This window comes from Lathyrus oleraceus, chromosome 2, assembly GCF_024323335.1.
Source record: "Lathyrus oleraceus cultivar Zhongwan6 chromosome 2, CAAS_Psat_ZW6_1.0, whole genome shotgun sequence".
Lineage (NCBI taxonomy): Eukaryota > Viridiplantae > Streptophyta > Magnoliopsida > Fabales > Fabaceae > Lathyrus > Lathyrus oleraceus.
Window position 1 is genome coordinate 274,079,012 of NC_066580.1, and position 18,458 is coordinate 274,097,469.

Below are 18,458 nucleotides of genomic sequence, written 5' to 3' on the forward strand. Positions count from 1 at the left end.
TTCCCGATATCTTCTTTCCTACTACTGAACTAGTTGAAAAACCAACCATGGCTGCAGTAGGACCATAAAATCCTCCTCTTAAGTTCTATGCTACCCCGTCCCAACAAGAACCTCACAACAACATTGCTGCCCCTGCTATCGATCGAAACGATTTCGAGTTGAAACCCTCATTATTATCAGCTGTCCAACAACATCAATTTGCTGGAAATCCTACGGACGACCCTAATGAACATTTGACCAAATTAGTGCAGTACGCAGACACTGTGAAGGCGAATGGTGTATCTCAAGATGCGATAAGACTACGCCTTTTTCCTCTCTCTCTAAGAGACAGAGCTTGGGCTTGGTTGCAATCCTTGTCATCCAACTCAATTACTACATGGGAATAACTGAAGAACGTTTTCTTAGCCCACTATTTTCCGCCAAGCAAAACTGTTATGCTGAGAGCTCAAATCAACGAATTTCGACAAAAAGATGCAGAATCTCTCTACGACGCGTGGGAGAGATACAAAGGCATGATGAGGATGTGTCCACGTCACGGTATCGAAGACTGGGTGATCATTCACACATTTTACAATGGATTTCTGTATAACACAAGACTGACAGTAGACGTTGCCGCGGGCGGTTCACTTATGGACAAGCCATTCAACGAAGCCTATCAACTCATCGAAAACATGGCCCAAAACCATTACCAATGGGGAGGTGAAAGAACTCTAGTAGAAAAGTTCCAAACGAAAGGTGGAATGTACGAAATCAGCAGCCTTGACCACGTTCATGCAAAGGTAGATGCCCTAGTTCAAAAGTTAGACAACTTGACCATACCACCCGCAGCCACCGTGGTTGCCGTAACTCCAAACTGCGAGTTATGTGGAATTCCTGGACACACTACACCAGAATGTCAGATATTAGCAGGAGTCCCCACTGATCAAGTAAATTATGCACAAGGAAACCCTTATTTGAATACCTACAACCCATGTTGGAAAAACCATCCTAACTTTTCGTACAAGAACAACAATGCCTTGTATGCACCTGGCCAAGCACCCGCTGTTCCACCTGGATATCAAAAGCCAGCTACTAATGCTCCTAACATGCCTAGGAAGTCCAACCTTGAATTAATGATGGAAAGCTTCATAGCCACCCAAGCTCAAACAAAAAAATACTTCTTGAACCAAAACATACATATTAGTGAGCAACTTAAACAATTAGCGAGCAAAGTAGACGCCTTAGCCACCCACAACAAAATGCTTGAAACACAGATTTCACAAGTGGCTCAATAACAAGCATCTACTGCTGCTCCCGTTGGCACATTTCCTGGACAACCACAACCTAATCCAAAAGGACATGCAAATGTCGTTATATTGAGAAGTGGAAAAGAACTAGACGGACTCGTAGATCCAAGACTCCAAAATCCTGCCATGTACCAAAAACCTGACAAAACAACAACTGAGAAGGTAAGTGAACCGAAGGAGAAGGAAGATAATACCCAAGTGGCCGAAGAGAAAGAAAAACCTTATGTGCCTCCGCCACCTTATAAACCACTCATTCCGTATCCTCAAAGACTCGCAAATTCTAAAACTGCAGGACAATTTAAGAAATTTGTTGAACTTCTGAAGCAATTGAATATTACAATTCCCTTTACAAAAGTTATCACACAAATGCCATCATATGCCAAGTTTCTTAAAGAGATCCTATCCAATAAGAAAAAGATTGAGGATAACGAAACAGTTACACTTACTGCTGAGTGTAACGCAATAATCCAAAACAACATGCCTCCCAAACTAAAAGACCCAGGTAGTTTCTCCATACACTATGTCATTGGAAAGTTCTTCATAGACAAATCTCTATGCGACTTAGGAGCCAACGTTAGTGTAATGCCCTTATCCATCTGTAAAAGGCTCAACATGGGAGAACTAAGACCAACCAAGATGTTTGTTCAACTAGCTGGTCGCTCAGTCAAATATCTTGTTGGTATACTAGAGAATGTCCTAGTACGTGTAGGACAATTCTACATTCCTACAGACTTCATAATCATGGACATCAAAGAAGATGCCAGTACACCTATTATATTAGGAAGGCCATTCTTAGCTACCGCCGGAGCCATAATAGACGTGAAAAGAGGTAAGCTAACATTCGAAGTTGTTAAGTTGAATTCATCTTGACACAATTCTTACAAGCGCCGGCTATAGACGATACATGTTATCTACTTAATGTCATAGACAAGTGCGTAAGAGAGATGGAGATGCAAGAAACCACATATTCTTATATAATGAAAATCCAAATCCCTCCAATCTTTGAAGATGATAATTGGCGTGAAGCGTACCGAAATGACAGTCTAAGCGAATGCTTAGCACTTACACCCAACCACATGCCATGCCCGAAGAAACCAGACTTAGAATTAAAAACACTACCCAAGAACCTAAGATACGAATTCCTAGACACTGAACTCAAAAGACCAGTAATAGTCAACGCAGACTTAGGACAAATTGAAACTGAAAAGTTACTAGATGTCTTAAGAAAATATCCAACTGCGTTAGGCTATAACATCGCCGACCTAAAAGGAATAAGTCCTTCTATCTGTATGCATCTCATTATGCTAGAGGAAGATTGTAAAGCCTCTAGAGAACACCAGAGAAGGATCAACCCAATCTTAAGTATTGTAGTCAAGGATGAAGTAAAGAAGTTATTAAATGCATGAATCATATACCCGATCTCCGATAGTCAATGGGTTAGCCCCGTTCACGTAGTACCCAAGAAAAGGGGTGTTACAGTTGTTAATAACGAGAAGGGCGAATCTATAGCACAATGAGTTGTGACCGGAAGTAGAATATGCATCGATTATAGGAAACTAAACAAAGCCACTCGAAAGGATCATTTTCCTCTACCTTTGATTGATCAAATGCTTGAACGATTGGCTAAGCATTCCCACTTCTGCTATCTAGATGGTTATTCAAGATTCTTTCAAATTCCTATCCATCCTGACGACCAAGAAAAAACAACCTTCACATGCCCTTATGGTACATTTGCTTATCGACGAATGCCATTTGGACTATGCAACACTCCCACAACATTCCAAAGATGCATGATGTCAATCTTCATTGTCTTTATAGACGACATTATGGAAGTATTTATGGACGATTTTTCTGTTTGTGGGCGGAGCTCCGAAGGATGTCTATCAAACCTTGAAATGGTACTTGAAAGATGCGTAAAGGCGAATCTCGTATTGAATTGGGAGAAATGCCATTTCATGGTCCAATAAGGAATCGTGTTAGGACACGTAGTATCTGATAAAGGAATTGAAGTAGACAAAGCTAAGATCGAAATTATAGAGAATCTTCAACCTCCGAAAATCGTACGAGAAATACGAAGCTTTTTAGGAAACGCCGGTTTCTACCGACGCTTTATCAAGGATTTCTCAAAAATTACCAAACCACTGACTGGTTTATTAATGAAAGACGCTGACTTTATCTTTGATGAGAAATGTTTAACAGCGTTTGAACAATTAAAAACATCTTTAATCGCCGCACCTATCATGCAACCACCCGACTGGAGATTACCATTCGAAATCATGTGTGATGCGAGTGACTATGTCGTAGGCGCAATGCTAGGACAAAGAAAGGATAAAAAAACCTTCATGCGATCCACTACGCAAGTAGAACCTTAGATCCTGCCCAAATGAATTATGCCACCACTGAAAATGAACTTCTAGTCGTTGTGTTCGCTTTAGACAAATTCCGTTCTTACTTAGTAGGAGCGAAAATCATCATCTATACTGATCACGCTGCTATTACATACTTGCTAAGTAAGAAGGATGCCAAACCAAGACTCTTAAGATGGATCTTACTCTTACAAGAATTTGATTTAGAAATAAAAGATAAGAAGGGTACTGAGAACGTAGTAGCATACCACTTATCACAAATTGAATGGAATAAGCTTGAACAAATTCCAATCAATGATGATTTCCCTTACAAACGACTTAATGCCCAAATGGAAAGCGACATGTTTGAGCTAACCTTAAATGATACCAAAATAGAAGAATCCGTGGAAGAAATTCATACGAATATAACTCTGCCATGGTATGCTGATTTTGTCAACTACCTAGCTGTTGGAGCACTTCCACTGGACATATCATACCAACAAAAGAAGAAATTCTTTCATGACCTAAAACAGTACTACTGGGATGAACCTCTGCTTTTCAAGAGAGGTACCGATGGTATTTTCCGTCGATGTGTTCTTGAGGATGAAATAGACGATATAATCTTTCATTGCCATTCCACTCCCTATGGTGGGCACACAAGCACTTCAAAAACTTCTGCTAAGATCTTACAATCTAGCCTCTTTTGGCCTACTATATGGAAAGATTGTAACACCCTTCTAAAATATCCCAATAATTAATTAAAACAACCAAACATAAATCAGAGTAGATATGCAATTTAAGGGTGTCACACTTGACACTTCACACCAATCACCAAAATAACTTGTCATGCTCATTTATTAATCAAAATAAGACATTGCATAATTCGCAGCGGATAGAATCTAACAACAGGCAAACCATGTAACACATTACATGTAAAGTTGTTCAACAACCACAAATGAAAACAAGTAAACATCCCGTCCCGATGTTACATATACCAGAGCATGACCCACTAAGGAACTACACTAGACTCCAAGCACTAGCTTCTACTCAATCAGTGCTCGTTACCTGAAACATAGTTGTAAGGGTGAGTTCCTCAATCGATATAATAAGCATTATAGAATATCATGTAATGTTAAGTAAATTAACACATTCATCACCCTAATCATATCACACATTCAGCAACGGCAACATCAACTCATAATCATACTCAACACAACCACAAAACACACGTATAATATTGGAATACATCCATTCATATTATACGCCATACATACATTATGCAATGAGACTCCATGCATGCGGTACCGACTCTTCGTGAACACATAGTTCAACCTCACCGATCAAACCCAGATACGGCTACCAAGCTCACTAGTCCCACTCATTTGAGACCTAGTGACTCACTCACTAATTCCTCACCATGGGAATTAGCTACCGCCCTAAAGGCCATGCTATGCACGCTAAATCACCTAGCATGCAAACATCAACAACAATCCACAATAACTCACTCACTAATTCCTCACCATGGGAATTAGCTACCACCATAAAGGCCATACTATGCACGCTAAATCACCTAGCATGCACACATCAACAACAATCTACAATGGACATGTGCTCACACTCTAAGCCATAAACAGTCCATCCACAATTGCATACATAATAGATATATTCACATCATTACGCATACCATCATACATCATCAGCATATTTATCACAGAATCATGTATGTCATGCCAAATAATAAAACACAGTATTAGCACTCTCTACTAATACCCATACTGCTCAAAACCACGGGAAATGATCCCTACTATATCATACATGCAATATATCATTCCCCAATATAGGCCAATCATCAAATATGTACACATAATTCCATTCCAAAACGTACACAATATTCAAATATCAAATTTTCACTTTTCCAACAGCGTTAGCCCGTTAACGCCCTGGGTTAACCCGTTAACGCAAGACAGAATACAATTTTTCAGTTTTTCAACAGTGTTAACCGGTTAACGCCCTGGGTTAACCTGTTAACGCAAGACAGAATACAAATTTAACAATTTTTTAACAGTGTTAACCGGTTAACGCCCTGGGTTAACCTGTTAACGCAAGACAGAATGCAATTCTAACAGTATTTCAACAGCGTTAACCTGTTAACGCCCTGGGTTAACCTGTTAACGCAAGACAGAATACGCTTTTTGGCAAATTATAACAGTGTTAACCCGTTAACGCCCTGGGTTAACCTGTTAACGCAAGACAGAAAATTTATTATTTTTAATTTTCACAACAGTTTTAACCGGTTAACACCCTGGGTTAACCGGTTAACGCAAGACAGAAAGCTGTTCCTGCGCTAACACGAAACAGAATGCAGAATTACCCGCATTTTTCGCCGTTGGAGGACTTCCGGACCTCCGATTTCGATTCCGTAAAAAGCTACACGTCCAGAAAATTTCGACTCATCCAATTATAGATCCATTCACGGTTTTAACGTAATTTATTCATCACAATTTACAACATTCATCATCCAAATTAGGGTCAATTCAATGGCTTATTACTACCCATTACATGTTAACCCATAATACCCATTAAACGACGATAAACCCCCCTTACCTGAGTTAATCCGGCGAATCTTTTAGCTTCAAGCTCTTCCTTCTTCAACCTTCTTCTCCTGCTCTTCCTCTTTGCCCTTCTCTCACTTTTCTGTCGCTTCTCTGTTTTCACGTGAAAACCCTTTCTTACCAAATGGACTCTTTACTGATTCCAACTTTATATTCCAATAATAATCCAATAATAATAATAATAATAATAATCCCCTAATATTCTAATTATTTAATTAAATTAATAAATATAATATTAACTTAAATTAAATAATTATCATATTTTATCGGGGTGTTACAACTCTCCCCCACTAAAAGAGTTTTCGTCCTCGAAAACATACCTCAAGCGAATAACTCTGGATAAGACTCCTTCATCTGACTCTCAAGTTCCCAAGTCACATTGCCACCTGCTGGTCCTCCCCAAGCTACCTTTACCAAAGCAATCTCTTTACCCCGCAACTGCTTCAACTCTCGATCCTCGATCCTCATAGGTGATGTTTCAACAGTCAGGTTATCTCTCACCTGTACATCATCTATTTGGACCACATGCGACGGATCAGGAATGTACCTCCTCAATTGAGACACATGAAAAACCTCATGCAAATTCGCAAGTGACGGCGGTAAAGCGATACGATAGGCTACCTCCCCTATCCTCTCCAAAATCTGATAAGGACCAATAAATTGAGGTGTCAACTTCTTCGACTTCAAAGCTCGACCAACCCCAGTTATCGGAGTAACACGAAGAAACACATGATCTCCCTCTTGAAACTCAAGTGACTTCCTCCTCTTGTCATGATAACTCTTCTGACGACTCTGAGCAATCCTCATCTTCTCCTGAATCATCTTAATCTTTTTCGTAGTTTGTTGAACAATCTTCGGTCCAACCACAGCACTCTCACCGGACTCATACCAACATAAAGGTGTCCGACATCTCCTACCATACAAAGCTTCAAACGGTGCCATACCAATGCTCGAATGAAAACTATTGTTGTAGGTAAACTCAATCAAAGGTAAATAACAATCCCAAGCACCTCCCTTTTCCAAAACACAAGCCCTCAAAAGATCCTCCAGTGACTGAATAGTCCTCTCAGTCTGACCATCAGTCTGCGGATGATATGCAGAACTCAATCTCAGCTTAGTTCCCAAAGCCCTCTGCAAACCTTCCCATAACTTCGATGTAAATCTAGGATCTCTGTCCGAAACAATACTCGACGGAATACCATGCAAACTTACAATCTTCTCAATATACAACTCAGCTAATCTCTCTAACGGATAATCCATCCTGATCGGAATGAAATGAGCCGATTTTGTCAATCTATCAACAATCACCCAAATAGCTTCAAAATTCTTATTTGTCCTCGGTAAACCAGAAACAAAATCCATACTGATACTATCCCACTTCCACTCTGGAATAGCCAACGGTTGCATTAGCCCAGACGACTTCTGATGCTCAATCTTTGACTTCTGACAAGTCAAACAAGAATAAACAAAACTCGCAATTTCTCTTTTCATTCCCGGCCACCAAAATAACTTTTTCAAATCATGATACATCTTCGTAGCCCCAGGATGAATACTCAGGCCACTACGATGTCCTTCCTCAAGAATACTCTTTTTAAGTTCGGTAACATCCGGAATACACACCCGATTACCAAATTTCAAAACACCATTCTCATCAACTCTGAATTCACCACCTTGACCTTGATTCACTAGAGTCAACTTATCAACCAAAAGCACATCGGATTTCTGACCCTCTCTAATCTCATCCAGAATACCACTCGTTAACTTCAACATTCCCAATTTAACACTATTGTGAGTACTCTCACACACCAAACTCAAGTCTCTAAACTGCTCAATTAAATCCAATTCCTTAACCATTAACATAGACATATGCAATGATTTCCGACTCAATGCATCAGCCACTACGTTTGCTTTACCCGGATGGTAATTCAAACCAAAGTCATAATCCTTCAGAAACTCTAACCATCTCCTCTGTCTCATATTCAGCTCTTTCTGATCAAACAAATACTTTAAACTTTTATGGTCACTGAAAACCTCAAATCTTGACCCGTACAAGTAATGCCTCCATAACTTCAGAACAAATACCACAGCTGCCAACTCTAAATTGTGTGTCAGATAGTTCCTCTCATGAACCTTCAGTTGTCTCGAAGCATAAGCTACAACCTGCTTATTCTGCATCAAAACACCACCCAAACCCAACAATGAAGCATCACAGTAAACCTCAAATGGTTCCGACGGACTTGGTAATATCAGAATAGGAGCAGTAGTTAACCTTCTCTTTAACTCTTGGAAACCTTCTTCACATTTTGAGTCCCAAACAAACGCTTGCCCCTTTCTAGTCAACATCGTCAACGGTAACGCCAACTTAGAAAATCCCTCAATGAATTTCCTATAATAACCTGCAAGTCCAAGAAAACTCCTTATCTCAGAAACTGACTTCGGAGCTTCCCACTTAGATACCGCTTCTATCTTAGAAGGATCAACAGCAACACCACCTCTTGAAACCACATGACCAAGAAAACTAACCTCTTCTAACCAAAATTCACACTTAGAAAGTTTAGCAAATAACTTCTTTTCTCGTAGAACTCCTAACACCACTCTCAAATGCTCAGCATGCTCTTCTTCAGATTTCGAATACACCAAAATATCGTCAATAAACACCACAACAAACTTGTCCAGGTACGGATGGAAAATCCTATTCATATACTCCATAAATACCCCAGGCGCATTAGTCACACCAAAAGGCATTACAGAATACTCATAATGTCCATACCTTGTTCTGAAAGCAGTCTTCTGAATATCCTCAGTTTTCACACATATCTGATGATACCCCGATCTCAAATCTATTTTGCTGAACACACTCGCACCAACCAACTGATCCATCAAATCATCAATCCTCGGCAAAGGATACCGATTCTTGATCGTCACTTTATTCAGTTGCCTGTAGTCCACACACAACCTCATAGTACCTTCTTTCTTCTTAACCAATAACACTGGTGCGCCCCACGGTGACACACTCGGACGAATAAATCTCTTATCCAACAGATCTTCCAACTGACTCTTCAATTCAGTTAACTCAACAACAGACATACGGTACGGAGCCATCGACATCGGCCTAGTACCAGGTACCAAATCAATCGAGAACTCAACTTCACGCTCTGGCGGTAATTCATTCACTTCCTCAGGAAACACATCAGGAAAATCACACACCACGGCAAGATCGCAAATCACCAGTTTATCTTTAGCCTCCAAAGTCGCTAACAGCATAAACAACTCTGCCCCATCTGCTACTGCCTCATCATAGGGAGTGTAATACTTCGACAACTCTGTGAACTTAGCAGCATACTCAGTAACAGACCGGTTGCCCTGCTTCAATTCTAAGAACTCTATCTCTTTCTTTCCTCTGACATCCTCTGGAAAGTACTTCCTCAGGAATCTCTCTCTGAACACCGCCCAAGTGATCTCAGCACTCCCAGCAGCTTCCAACTCAGTGCGGGCAGCAACCCACCAATCATCTGCTTCCTCTGACAGCATATGCGTACCGAACCTGACCTTCTGGTTATCGGCACACTCAGTCACTCGGAAGATCCTCTCGATCTCCTTCAACCACTTCTGAGCACCATCTGGATCGTATGCTCCCTTGAACATTGGAGGATTGTTCTTCTGGAACTCACTCAGTTGACGAGCAGCTCCCAATCCCACAACATTCGGATTCCCTCCAAGTACTCCAGCTAGCATACCCAGAGCCTCAGCAATCGCAGCATCGTCTCTACCTATTCCAGCCATCTCTATTCTGAGTTAATCCAACAAGCTAAAATAATAAGTACTGATAGGGTTACACAACACCTATCACATACAGGGAAACAGAGTAATTACGACTCGACTCGACCGACTATGCTCTGATACCACTAATGTAACACCCTTCTAAAATATCCCAATAATTAATTAAAACAACCAAACATAAATCAGAGTAGATATGCAATTTAAGGGTGTCACACTTGGCACTTCACACCAATCACCAAAATAACTTGTCATGCTCATTTATTAATCAAAATAAGACATTGCATAATTCGCAGCGGATAGAATCTAACAACAGGCAAACCATGTAACACATTACATGTAAAGTTGTTCAACAACCACAAATGAAAACAAGTAAACATCCCGTCCCGATGTTACATATACCAGAGCATTACCCACTAAGGAACTATACTAGACTCCAAGCACTAGCTTCTACTCAATCACTGCTCGTTACCTGAAACATAGTTGTAAGGGTGAGTTCCTCAATCGATATAATAAGCATTATAGAATATCATGTAATGTTAAGTAAATTAACACATTCATCACCCTAATCATATCACACATTCAGCAACGGCAACATCAACTCATAATCATACTCAACACAACCACAAAACACACGTATAATATTGGAATACATCCATTCATATTATACGCCATACATACATTATGCAATGAGACTCCATGCATGCGGTACCGACTCTTCGTGAACACATAGTTCAACCTCACCGATCAAACCCAGATACGGCTACCAAGCTCACTAGTCCCACTCATTTGAGACCTAGTGACTCACTCACTAATTCCTCACCATGGGAATTAGCTACCGCCCTAAAGGCCATGCTATGCACGCTAAATCACCTAGCATGCAAACATCAACAACAATCCACAATAACTCACTCACTAATTCCTCACCATGGGAATTAGCTACCACCATAAAGGCCATACTATGCACGCTAAATCACCTAGCATGCACACATCAACAACAATCTACAATGGACATGTGCTCACACTCTAAGCCATAAACAGTCCATCCACAATTGCATACATAATAGATATATTCACATCATTACGCATACCATCATACATCATCAGCATATTTATCACAGAATCATGTATGTCATGCCAAATAATAAAACACAGTATTAGCACTCTCTACTAATACCCATACTGCTCAAAACCACGGGAAATGATCCCTACTATATCATACATGCAATATATCATTCCCCAATATAGGCCAATCATCAAATATGTACACATAATTCCATTCCAAAACGTACACAATATTCAAATATCAAATTTTCACTTTTCCAACAGCGTTAACCCGTTAACGCCCTGGGTTAACCCGTTAACGCAAGACAGAATACAATTTTTCAGTTTTTCAACAGTGTTAACCGGTTAACGCCCTGGGTTAACCTGTTAACGCAAGACAGAATACAAATTTAACAATTTTTTAACAGTGTTAACCGGTTAACGCCCTGGGTTAACCTGTTAACGCAAGACAGAATGCAATTCTAACAGTATTTCAACAGCGTTAACCTGTTAACGCCCTGGGTTAACCTGTTAACGCAAGACAGAATACGCTTTTTGGCAAATTATAACAGTGTTAACCCGTTAACGCCCTGGGTTAACCTGTTAACGCAAGACAGAAAATTTATTATTTTTAATTTTCACAACAGTGTTAACCGGTTAACACCCTGGGTTAACCGGTTAACGCAAGACAGAAAGTTGTTCCTGCGCTAACACGAAACAGAATGCAGAATTACCCGTATTTTTCGCCGTTGGAGGACTTCCGGACCTCCGATTTCGATTCCGTAAAAAGCTACACGTCCAGAAAATTTCGACTCATCCAATTATAGATCCATTCACGGTTTTAACGTAATTTATTCATCACAATTTACAACATTCATCATCCCAATTAGGGTCAATTCAATGGCTTATTACTACCCATTACATGTTAACCCATAATACCCATTAAACGACGATAAACCCCCCTTACCTGAGTTAATCCGGCGAATCTTTTAGCTTCAAGCTCTTCCTTCTTCAACCTTCTTCTCCTGCTCTTCCTCTTTGCCCTTCTCTCACTTTTCTGTCGCTTCTCTGTTTTCACGTGAAAACCCTTTCTTACCAAATGGACTCTTTACTGATTCCAACTTTATATTCCAATAATAATCCAATAATAATAATAATAATAATAATAATCCCCTAATATTCTAATTATTTAATTAAATTAATAAATATACTATTAACTTAAATTAAATAATTATCATATTTTATCGGGGTGTTACAAAGATGTCCATAATGCGATTATAAATTACGACCGGTGCCAACACACTAGTAACGTTTCAAGACGCAACGAAATGCCACAAACAGGCATCTTAAAAGTGGAAGTCTTTGATGTGTGGGGGATTGACTTCATGGGACCATTCTCGTCTTCTTTTGGTAATAAGTACATACTCGTAACTGTCGATTACGTTTCAAAATGGACGGAGGTTGTAACTTCTCCGACGAATGACACACGAGTAATGATTAAGTTGTTCAAGAACGTAATCTTTCCTAGATTTGGTGTGCCAAAACTAGTAGTTAGTGATGGTGGCTCCCATTTTATATCAAATATCTTTGGAAAACTTCTTCTGAAGTATGAAGTCTGACACCATGTAACAACACCTTATCACCCACAAACCAGTGGGCAAGTCGAAGTTTCGAATAGAGAGATCAAACAAATTCTAGAAAAGACTGTCGGAATATCTAGAAAAGACTAGTCATCTAAACTATATGAAGCTCTGTGGGCATATAGGACAACCTACAATACCCCAATAGGGACCACACTCTTTAAATTAGTCTATGGTAAATCATGTCATCTCCCTGTGGAGTTAGAACACAAAACTTATTGGGCAATTAAGACCCTAAATCTAAATTATACTTTCGCAGGCGAGAAGCGAATTTTAGACATTCACGAATTGGAAGAACTTAGACTAGACGCCTATGAGAATGCCAAGATATACAAAGAACCAACCAAAAAATGGCACGATAAACGTATATCTAGGAAAAAGTTTAATGTCGGCGACGTAGTGCTACTATTTAATTCAAGACTTAAGCTTTTTCCGGGAAAACTTAAATCTAGGTGGTCAGGTCCTTTCGAAATTACAAAAGTCTTTAAAAGCGGTGTGATAGAGATCAAGGGTAGAAATAGTGAACCGTTCATTGTAAACGGGCAGCGATTAAAGCATTATCATAATATTGACAATATAAACTATTCAAATAGTCTAAGACTTATAGAGCTTCCCGCTCAACCCCAAAATTGATATATCGCAGTGTTACTGTCGAACTTACGACATTAAACAAAGTGCTCGGTGGGAGACAACCCGCCTCTTTTTAATATGTTATTGATTTTGTTAATTTTATGTTTTGCATTTTAAGTGTTTTTCTTCTTTGATTATTACTTTTATTTTGCTCCCTTTCCTTGATTCTATGCAGTAATGTACTTGTTGTTTCTCGTTACTAACTTAGAAATATTGGATACTGATTAACAGGCAAACTTATAACTAGTTAGTAACTAACTTTCATCATGCAACAAGTAGATACAATTTTCAGAGGCAAAGTTCAGAGAAGGCGTTATGATTATTTAGCTCAGAAGGATATGGCTTTATCCATATATTATGATGGACCTACCATGGATAGATTAGGTATCCGTGATAGTATCTTGTTTATGTTTAACCAGCTAGGTTGGGAGAATGCTGCTATTAAGAGAAGGTTTGTCACATACCGTGAGCTTACCCTAGAATTCCTTAGCTCCATAGTTTACAACCCCGAGCATGGTTATAGACTCAACAAATGGTTGATTTCCTTTAGGCTGTTTGGTATGGATTTCACTTATAACCGTAGAGACCTTACTGGCCTTCTAGGATTTCCTAGTGGCCCATTTGTATTCACTACCCTCCAGGAGGAATTAATCGATTACATTGACCTAGATTACTTTTGGGGTAGTTTAATTGGAGATCACCACCCTGACCCACACCAGATGCACTCTCAAGCGTTACACAACCCTGCTATCCGCTACTTCCACAAAATACTAGTCCACACCCTATTTCGAAAAGAAGAGAACAACACCTTAGTGTCAAGGGATGAACTTTTCATCTTACTCTGTGTTGACCAAGGTCGACATGTCAATGTTGTAACATTTATGATGGAAAGATTTGTTCACCTTTCACAGAACAATCGTGCCCCAATCATAATAGGCGGCCTAGTAACCATGATAGCTGATGCCATTGGACTTAGACGCCCACTTAACGAGCGTACATCTTTTGGACACATCCGACCCATGGATATTGACTTTTGCTTCGACCGAAGAATTATAGGAAACCTTGGGCCGGACACTTTTGACTACCTAATTAATAATGAAGTTGTCCAGATATTTACCTTACCAAACCATGAGAGAACGAGTGTTCATAACCGTAATAACTGGCTATATGATTTAGATGAACATCATGTTGCTCCACCATCACCTCCTGAGACACCACCTATTTATGAGTGTTTAGATGACCCTATCTCTATTGATGAATCTGACCCTAAAACCCCTTCAAACTACTATAATCTGAGTGAACCAGAAATTCCATCTTATGTCGAAAATCTGACCATAATTCTTACACGTTTGGATGGTTTCCATACTAAAATTACTAATGTGAAAGATGAACTAAAAAGCATGCGCCTTGATGTCTTAGGCTTAATGGATGTCACCATTGAACATTTTGATCACTTGAACCAAGTTGTAGCTTCTTTGGGACAACACTGTGGCTAATTAAATCGATCGCTGAATTTTCCTACTCACATTAAAGCAATAAGGACACTGCTATGTTTTAGTGGGGGGAGGGAGCACTTTATTGCTATTGTTCTTTTAATGCTTACTGTTACATTTAACTTTAGTCTTTATATTTAATCTAAATGACATTATTATTTCTTTTGCTTCTATGATCAATTTAATTCACCTCCGTCAGTTTAATTTTGTTAATTTTACTACTGCTATTTTATTTGTACTACTGTTGAAATTGTTTTATTACTGTGTTTCTATACTATTACTGTCTTTACCTTCTTCTAGTTATTATAAACTCTATTTTTGCTATGGTACTGACATTATAATTCACTCATAACATGCAAACAGTTAGAAATTAAGCATGCAGTAAATTTTTCATTTTTTATAGCATTTCTGAAGAAAAAAAATGTGATCGTTGCATGTGACGATCGTCACATGAAGCGTCACGACCATTACACACGATCGTTACACATGACCGTTACACACGACTGTTACGCGTGATGTCCGTAATAGGTACGTGATGTTCGTCATGCATCCAAAACGTGCATTATGTTTCCTTATTAAAACAGGCACACTTCTTCTTCTTCATAATCCACTCCTTTTTCCTTAACCATCCCACTCACACCCACTTATTTCTCCATTAACCCTTCCATCACTTCCTATTTTAAGCAAGAAACAAGTGAGTTTCACATAACTCACGAAATCCATCTCTTCCACTAAAACCTCATTTTGCATACTCAATGGCCCGTCAAGAGAGACCTGCTCCTGACCTTTCGAATATCATATTTGGAGAGGGAGAAGTCGGCGAACGATAAAGAGACAACTACCTCAGGTTCTATCAACGTTCAGTCCAACCTATGAGGTACGTTGATAATGACTGCCTGACGGAGTTGGGGCTATTAGATGGCGTGGGATGGATGATGAACACCTTTGGTTTGACGCAGATCTGCACCAACCCACAACCAACTTATGAGGCGCTGACCCTAGAATTCTTGAGTTCGTTCTCCTATATAACACCTCTCGGTGCAACTCAGTTTCTCACCGGACTCGCCACATTTAGAATGTTCAGCACCGAGTATTCCTTGAACCAAAATCAAATAGCGCAAATACTTGGTTTCTGACATGGAGATGGAGTTCACTATTGTATCCTTGACGGATGGTCGAAAATAGCATTTGGAGTATGGCATAACCTTACCAACGTGAACGTCACAAGCTGGGATGCACTCAACGCAACGTACATTCACAACTCGACTATCAGATATTTCCACCGGGTCTTAGGACACACGGTCTTCGGAAGAGTCAACAACCATAAGGTAAACTCTAAGGAGCTTTTATTTCTTCACTGTGTGTTCACTCCGGTGGTGTTCAATGCCACCCCGTTCCTTTTGGCCAATATCCAGGTTGCCTGCATGAGAGGCAACACGACATTCTGCTTTGGAGGAATCATCACTTCCATAGTATTGGGCCTGGATCTAGGGGATAAGCTTGCTAACTTACCTGCCTTGTCGGTCGAGTTCCTCAATATCGACTATTGTCGTTCCTCGCACCTTATCAAAGTCAGAGACGACGGGAGATACCACCCTGTGGTTCGGAACAAAATAGTTCGATGCATCATTATGCCTAACAGGAATCGTATAGATCCGCATAATATGGAAAATTGGATTTTCGATCTGAATGCTCCTGAGCCTAATGAAGAAGATCCTAATGATAATGGAGCCGATGAAATTGAAGAAGAGCTGGATCAACAGGTACCACAACCCCCTCCTGAGCATGTTGCAGAGACATATTCCCAAAACCAACAAAGAAATGAGCGCCGACCCGCCACCATGAAAGATATCTATGTTGAGATGTTGCGACATAACCAAAGGATGGAAGAGCGCCAAATGGAAATGATGCAAGCGATCCAACAAATACAGAGAGATCAGCATGACTATGCAAACTGGCATGACCAAGGGATGGTGGAACTATCCGAAGGGATGGGTGCCTTGACACATCGTGTTGATGCTGTTGATTCTAAGTGTTGGCAGCAATTTTGGTAAAACAAAGAGTGTTCACAAGATGTCATGTGTGATGTCTTAACATAAGATATCATATGTACCTGCTGGAGTTCAAGATCATGTGCATGCAGGATTGTTTCAGAATGCCACATACAATGACAAGGCTTCTGATATGGATGTACCTGTTGGAGCTTAAATGAAAGACATGTTCATGTAGGATTGTTTCAGATGACATACACAATGTCATGGCATCTGATATGGCTGTACCTGCTGGAAGTTATAAAAGGAATTATTGGATTATGCAGGATTTTTCCAGGATGTCAGACCCGATGTCATGACATCCTGTACACAGAACATTCAGTATGAATGTCTGGTGTTTTGTGATTGCACAATTAATGGCAATCTTTGGATGATTGAAGATATGGCTAGCTGGCGCATTCAATCATGGATTACAACCAGATTTACTTATTTTCCAAGGAGATCTATATAGCTGTTATAAAAAGATTTGATTGGAAAATAGATTTAGGGTTTTCAAGATGTCCAAGCCCAGCTGAGAGCTTCTATAAAAAGGGACTTAGAAAACCTGTTTGAATACACAACCAAGACTGAGCGAAATATAGAGAGAGAGCTAGGGTTTGTGTCTGTTTAGTCGTAAGACTTGTAGGTCATTCAAGTCATCCATTGATGATTGAATTGGACTGATTTATGGTTGTAATTTGTCACTCTAAAGCTGTTAAGCAAGAGTGTGTGTCTACTTGATCAAAGCTGTGAAGCAAGATCAAGTGTGTGTCTTCTTGATCAAAGCTTTGAAGCAAGATCAAGAGTGTGTCTTCTTGATTGAAACTGTGAAGTAAAATCAAGAATGTGTAATTGAAAAGTATTTTCTTTTCACAAGGGATTGTTGTTTAAAATCACTGGTGTGTGATTGTAAGGGAAGTGAGTGGGTTCTCATATCTAAGAGTGCTTAGGTAGAAGTTGCACGGGTAGAGATTAGGTGAGAAAGACTGTAACTTGTTGAAGTGTACGGATAGTCTTTGAACTAATTCTATTTTAGTGAATTTCTTTCTTGGCTTGGTAGCCCCCAGACGTAGGTGAGTTGCACCGAACTAGGTTAACAATTGCTTATGTTATTTGCTTTACCATTCTGTTTATTTATCCATTGTGTGTTGACAGATATCAGTGTCGTAACATTACCTTCGACATCTTATATCTGATACCAGAATTTCAATTGGTATCAGAGCAGGCATCCTGCTCTGGTTCTGGGTGAGATCTAGGGGCAATACTTTCTGGTACAATGGAGAGAGATGGAGGATCTGTTCATAGGCCACCAATCTTGGATGGTTCTAACTATGACTATTGAAACCTAGAATGGTAGCGTTTCTGAAATCCCTTGATAACAAGGCTTGGAAAGTTGTGCTAATAGGTTGGGTGCATCCTGTCATTACTAAAGAAGGAGAAGCCACCATTGAGAAGAAGCCTGAAGAACAATGGTCCAAGGAGGAGGATGATCTTGCTCTTGGAAACTCTAAAGACTTGAATGCAATATTCAATGGGGTAGACAAGAATATTTTCAAGCTGGTAAATAACTGTGAAGTGGCCAAAGATGCTTGGAACATTCT

At 39.8% G+C, this 18,458-nt stretch overlaps 1 non-coding gene across 1 annotated transcript; it reads right to left on the reverse strand.

The window, feature by feature from the left end:
• Window positions 1–434: 434 nt before the first annotated feature.
• Window positions 435–541, reverse strand: LOC127124570 (small nucleolar RNA R71). Its single transcript, XR_007804046.1, has one exon. It is a non-coding gene; the product is annotated as a small nucleolar RNA R71 (small nucleolar RNA).
• Window positions 542–18,458: the final 17,917 nt, after the last annotated feature.